Raw genomic sequence first — 7,003 nt, forward strand, 5'->3', positions numbered from 1 at the left:
AAACATAAAACAAATTGAAAACATGTGTTCACACAAAACTTGTACATAGTGTTCACAGAATTATATATAATTACCAAAAAATTACCATCCACAATTCATCAACTGATAAATGAATATACAAGATACATTTTGTCCATCCGCACTATTTATTGTGTATTTATAGGCAGTCTTTATGGTATATTTACAGGAAGATGCGATAATAATTAGACAGTGATGATGAGGTTTACACAACTCTGTGAATGTATTTTAATCCACTCAATTATATGCTTTAAAAGTGGGAATTTAATGGTATTTAAATTGTATCTTAATTTTAAAACTTTTGAAGAATTCTATGGAAGGACACAGGGCTGCTTTATTGGGGGTAGAAAAGCTCAATATGGTAAAGATGCCAACCTTTCCTAGATGATTCCATAAATTCCATATAGATCCAATCCAAAAAATCAAGTTAAAAGATCTGCCATTTATGCATCCCTTCTCCAATGCTAGGTTATCCCATTTCAGGCTGAAGATTTCTGTTCTTTCAATGTGTCCTCTTGTGTGTGATTTCAAGTACCTTTTTAAGACTTGTTGATTTTTCTATGAATATGGGTTAATTTATGAATAGCCTTCCTAGAGTCTGGCATCTACCTTCGTTACATTTGGTATGGCATGATTGGCATAAAATCAAGGTCTACTTTCTTGGTTATTCTAGTTGCTTTATTTACATTCATCCATCCTAACATCGTCCTTGAGATGCTAATTCATAGTGTTGACTGATACTGAGTCAGACTACTGATGAAGCTCTGTGACTTTTCAATTCTCAATGTGACTAAGTTAAACTGTCTTTATCATCTGTCCCTTGTGCCCCGATATTTGGAATAAAGTACATGGCCTTACATTTATTTCTATCAAATTTCGTCTTGCTCTAGTTGTTTCAACCTGTTGCATTTGATGCAATTATCCATTATTGCATTAACTCTGGCAGTTCTGCGATATCTGAAAATTTCTAAGGAATAATCCTTATATCATCATCCAAACTGCTAATAAAGACTATTATCAGAACATCTTGGGGGATACAGACTGCAGCATGTTATGAAAATAGCCTTACATATTAATTAGTTCTTATTGTGTGTTTCTGGCCTCCAGCCCAGAGGTGCTCAAACCTCAGTGTTTTTATGAGTCTTGTGGGTAGCTTGTAAATTCTCTAGACTTACCTCTAAAGATTCTGATTCAACAGGTCTAGAATAGCATCCAACAACTAGCAATTAAAACTAACATCCACAGACGTGACTTAGACTTACACAGACTATTTCTCTCTATTGGTTCTTTTTTTAAAATTTTATTTATTTATTTATTTTTTTGACAGGCAGAGTGGACAGTGAGAGAGACAGAGAGAAAGGTCTTCCTTTGCTGTTGGTTCACCCTCCAATGGCCGCCGCGGCCAGCGCGCTGTGGCCGGCGCACCACGCTGATCCGATGGCAGGAGCCAGGTGCTTCTCCTGGTCTCCCATGGGGTGCAGGGCCCAAGCACTTGGGCCATCCTCCACTGCACTCCCAAGCCACAGCAGAGAGCTGGCCTGGAAGAGGGGCAACCGGGACAGAATCCGGCGCCCCGACCGGGACTAGAACCCGGTGTGCTGGCGCCGCAAGGCGGAGGATTAGCCTAGTGAGCCGCGGCGCCGGCCCTCTATTGGTTCTAAGCATGTAGAAGTCATGTCATACATCTTATGGAAGACATGAAGATATGATACACATACTTCACCTAGAAGCCTGGGTTCCTGTATAAAGAATGGTATTAATCTGACATAAAGCCCAAGTCACCTTTATAAAAAAGGTTACTGAGTGCCCACAAATCATTGTTAAATGAATAATCCAGGAGATTTGTGTTCAAGCATTTATAATTAGCAAGTATTTGAGGAACTGACTTTATGTCAAATATTATGCAAAGGGTCCTAGAATTCTTCTTTGACAATAGTTTGACAGAATAGAATGTATTTGTATTATTTTAAATTGTATTTTTTTATTATTTTCTACACTGAAGTTGGAAATGTTTCATATTTTCTTGGATATTATAAACTACCCATTATTGCTTTTTTCCATTTATCAAATGTTGCATACTTACTTCTATTAAATATGTAAGTTTTCATTGATTTTTCAAATAGGAATCAGACAATTTTCTCAATTTGTTTCTCTGTCTCAGTTTTTTATTTGTCTAGTAATAATCTTTTAATGTTTTCTCTTTTATAGCAATATGCTTTACCTTAGGTAAACAAATATAATTTTTTAAAAATTGTTTCTATCATTTAAAGTCACGCTCAAAATGCCTTCCTCCAAGATTATGTAAACATCCAATTGTATTTTCTTTAGAATTTAACCTGTGATACTTTTTTGTAAAATGTATCTTTGAAATCATTTTATCCTTTTTATCTTTTATGTCATTCTATAATACTTTTCAAATATAATCCTTTGAAAATCTGGATCAAGTATGCTAATGGATTAAATATTAAAACTTTGAATAACTGTCTCAGTGTATCAGAAAATGAGTTTAGTTGATTATGTAAGACTTTCATGAGGCAAAGGAGATTTTGCTCTAAAAAGATACTTTCTAACATGAAAATCTTAATATTTCAATGTTAAGTGCAACAAAGCAAGAATGTACACACATATCCCAATTCTATTTAAAAAATTGTGTGTGTGGGCATAAAAGACAAGGAATGGAAAGGGAGAAATGGGGCAGTTTGTAAGATGTAAGTAGAAATGTCAGCAGTGCTTGTCACTGTATATTGGCTAAATGCTGTTTTCATATCTTGTTTTCTTCAATAAGCATTCTTTGATAATAAAACATAACACATGACATGTAAAGCTAAAGCAATATCTTATGTTGAATTCTAGTAAGTTTGAACAAAATAGGAAAATTTTGTAAAATATAACGTAGAAACTGTTTGGTTTTTGATGACCTACACAATATTCGGAAGTTACCAGGAATGTTTTATTTCAAATACAGCTTAGCTGTTACTGTGAATCACCAATGCCCAAATCAACTCAGTAGTATACACACTTAAAATAAGTACAGTTTAACTACTTCTATGTCATCAGATGCAAATGTAAATATAATATCACTTTTTTTTTATAAAAATGACTTGAGAGACAGAGAGAGAGAGAGAGAGTCAGAGAGAGAGAGAGCATTGTTCCATCTCTTGATTCACTCCCCAAATGCCTGCAGTGCCAAAGCTGGGAACCAGTGGCCAGGAACACAGTCCAAGTCTCTCGCAATCACTTGAGCCATCACCAGCGCCTCCTGGGGTATTCATTAGCAGGAAGCTAGAGTCAGAGGCAGGAATTGATCCCAGACACTCCACTGTGAGACACAAGCATCTTTATCTGCATCTCAACCCCTTGGTGGAATGACGTCTCTAGGACAATCTCTTCCTGAAGTGATGGAGTCAGCATTTTCCTCACTTAAATGCCTTCATTTAAATGGTATTTATCCAACAATTACAACTATAATTCTGGAATGAGAGTTACAGCAAGGTGATGTTTTAGGTGGCTCATTGGGTTTTGGTCCCCAAAACCATGCTCAGGTTTGATGATTTGCTAAGGAAAATGCACAGGTCTCAGCATACAGCCATACCCATAACTAAAATTTATTATAGCAAAAATATCAAAATAAAATGAAAACTAAGCCCATAGGAAATTATACCCAAGATTTAAGAGTCATGTCCCACTGCAGTCACACATGATGCCCTGAATTCCTCTGGCAGAGAGTTGTGACAACATGTGTGAAGTGCTGTCTATCATGGAAACTCCTTAGAGACCCACCATCCAAGACTGTTACTGGGTGCTGGTCACAGAGCCAAGCTCTATCCAGCAAGTCCCCAAATTCCAGACTCCCAGAAGGAAAGCAGGGTATTTACTACAAACTACATTGTTTGTATAAATTGTCTAGGCACAGGGAGCCACTCTTGTTAGTGCCAAGAACAGTGAGAACCTTCCAGAAATTCAAGTTCCCAGAGACCAGCAAAGTCCCTTAGAAACAAGTCTTCTTGAAGACAACGGTCTCAGGTATGTTATGTTAACTCTTTTCTACACACACATGTTCACTTTTAAGGAATAAGTTACCAAATTAGCAGCTGTGGGAATCATATATGCAAATTTGATAGATCCGTCCACATTCAAAAAAATTAAGCAAAGAAAATGCAAATGAATCAAGTTTTATCCTAAAATATTCTTTCAGTGGTCCCATGAATAACTTACTTGGCTATCTACAAACTCAGAAGAATCACAAATAAAAATATTGCAATGTTTTCCTAGACTTGCCAAATTAATGTACATTGTTATAAAGGTATAGAAAAATCAGAAATGATTCACTGAAATCCTCAAATTATAGACAAACATGGCTAACTTCTTCCCTTCATGTATATTAATCTAGTTGATACCACACTTAATACAAAACCTTAGTTTAGGGTCAGACATTGTGGTACAACAAGTTAAGCCTCTGCTTAGGACACCCACATTGCATAGCTGAGTGCCCAAGTCCCAGCTACCATGCTTCCTATCCAGCTTCCTGCTAATGTGCCTGGGCAGCAGCAGATGGTGGCTCAAGTGCTTGGTCCCCACCACCCAAGTGTGAGACCCAGAAGGAGTTCCAGGATCCTGACTTTAGCCTCATCCAGCCCTGCATGTTGTAGGCGTTTGGGGAGTGAATCAGCAGATGGAAGATCTCTCTCTCTCTCTCTCTATATATATATATATAGATAGATAGATAGATAGATCTATATATATATCTATGTCTCTATATCTCTCCCCCTCCCTCCCTCTCTCTGTCTCTCCCTGTCTCTGTGTCTTCCTCTCTGCCACTCTGTCTTTCAAAAAATAAATAAATAAATCCTTTAAAAAATGTTTAGTTAGCTTCATTTTCCATGTCATGAAAAACCCCTAATAGATATTTTTAATAATGAAAAATATTCTAATTGTGTTTTTAATGTCTAAAGTCTTTCTCCTTCTGTTAGACACATAGGTGGTTTCCTCTCATGAACAGTTTCCAAATCCTCATAAAACCTTTCAGTGGCTTCCTATGGCTCTTAGAGTAAAGTCAAACCTTTCACGTGGGCAACACAGCCCGCAAGAACTAGGGCCTCCCTCCCTTTCAGCCCCACTTCGTTCTTTCCCTTTCTTTCTCTACGTTTAGTTACCACAACATCTCTGAATTCCTCAAATATACCACTGCCTCCCACTCCATGGTTGTCACAAGTAATACAGTCCCTACATTACTTATTGCAGTTATAACAGTTTTAATTAATCATGTCATTATGCATGTAAATTTCTCCTCAAAAGTAATAATCCATGAAAACAGACCGTATCTGTCTTGTCCACTGATATTTTTCCAGTGGTAAAGGTTGTCTTTGAACACAGACATGCAAAGATAATTGTGGAATTAAAGAATAAACACATAAATAATAGGATTCTACCTTTATGTGAATTGCTTAATCACTTAGTGTATTTGATAATTATTCACTGGATTTCCAGTTATCACGGTGTTTTCTTTTTATAAAGCTTTCACTTTCTCATGGTTTCTAATTACTATAGTAAATAACTAGAACATCTGATTCTGCCTTTTATCTAAACATTTTATTAATTCTGGTCATTTTTAATGTATTAAATGGAGTTCTGGTTATACAACCACAGTGGCCATCACTTAAGATACTTTGAGTGGCATGGTTTTATTTTATCACCTATTATATCATTCTCCTATTCACTTTCAGTAGTTAACATTTCCACTTTGAGCCAATGCTTGCTTCAATTCTTTGAATCAATATTTATTTCATAGCTTTAAAAATTTCTTTGCAGATGAGGGTTTTACTTAATATAGTTTGAAAAATCAACTTCTCTCTCTTGTAGCATCTGCTTTTTTAAACTTATGGGGGCTTAATCGTAGGTAAAGAGTTTACCTACATATTTTTGTTGGTTTATCTTTAAACTGGGATATTAGGCAAAAATTGAATGAGGGGAAAACTGGAGTTTTTTTCCTTTTGTGGGGAGGAACTGAAAGGCCTGGACTCCCTTACAGGGCGTTAGGTCAAAGACACCCTAACTGGAAGACATGAATTGGCTCCTGCAACTTGGTAATGGAGAGGAGTAACACAGTGGACTCCTATTGCTGCGGAGGGATAGGTTTTAGTTTACAAGCATTTAGAAATGTTCCTGTCTAATATCCAAGATCTTCTTTTGTAGGTTGCATCTCTTTTAGTTATCCAGAACTGTTTGTAGAGCTTGCTTAATCGGCATAACCAGGTCTTAGCCGAGCTCCATGTAGTAACTGATGGGCCGATGCACACACTGGGATGACCCTGTGCAGGAACAGCAGCAGTGGCCTGAGCGAGCTGTTTAAGAAATAGTAAGATGCCATCGTCCAGAGATCTGAGACCCAGGTTAGAGGGAGGCTGTGGGCCACGCACACAGTGAGAGAAGGCAGGCAGGCTTGGGGAGCATGCGCATATTCTGCAGGGAGTCCTGGCGGCCTTGGGAGGCAATGCTGGTCAAAGTCTCACTTTCCTGCGGTCAGATATAATGAGGGCTCCGATCCTTTCATTTAGAATTAAGTGGAAGTGCTACTTCTGACAACTGAAGGGGTCAGGCACCTCGGGGTTACAAAGCAATAAATCGATTTAATAGGCAGTTGAAGAGACAGAACCCACTTTTCCAGATGCCCTCATGCCTTCCTGTGCAGTCCTGTGCCTCCTGCCATAAAGGTTTGTTTCCAACTGTGGTATTAATAACTTCATTAGCAAGAAACATTGAATGTGGTCGAAGGTGTAAGTACAAAGAGCCACAAAACAGCTGTGCAGCTAAACCTACAAAGTCTACTTAATGAAAACAGTTTAACATAATATACAATATATAGAGGAAAGTATAACAAGGGGCTAAAAATAAATTTGAATTAACAAAGCTGCCTTAGAACTCAGAGATAAAAAGCAAAAAAAAGTGCTTTCAAAAATGAAAAATATCGATTAATTCATAGGTCACA

This window comes from Oryctolagus cuniculus, chromosome 1 (genome assembly GCF_964237555.1).
Source record: "Oryctolagus cuniculus chromosome 1, mOryCun1.1, whole genome shotgun sequence".
NCBI lineage: Eukaryota > Metazoa > Chordata > Mammalia > Lagomorpha > Leporidae > Oryctolagus > Oryctolagus cuniculus.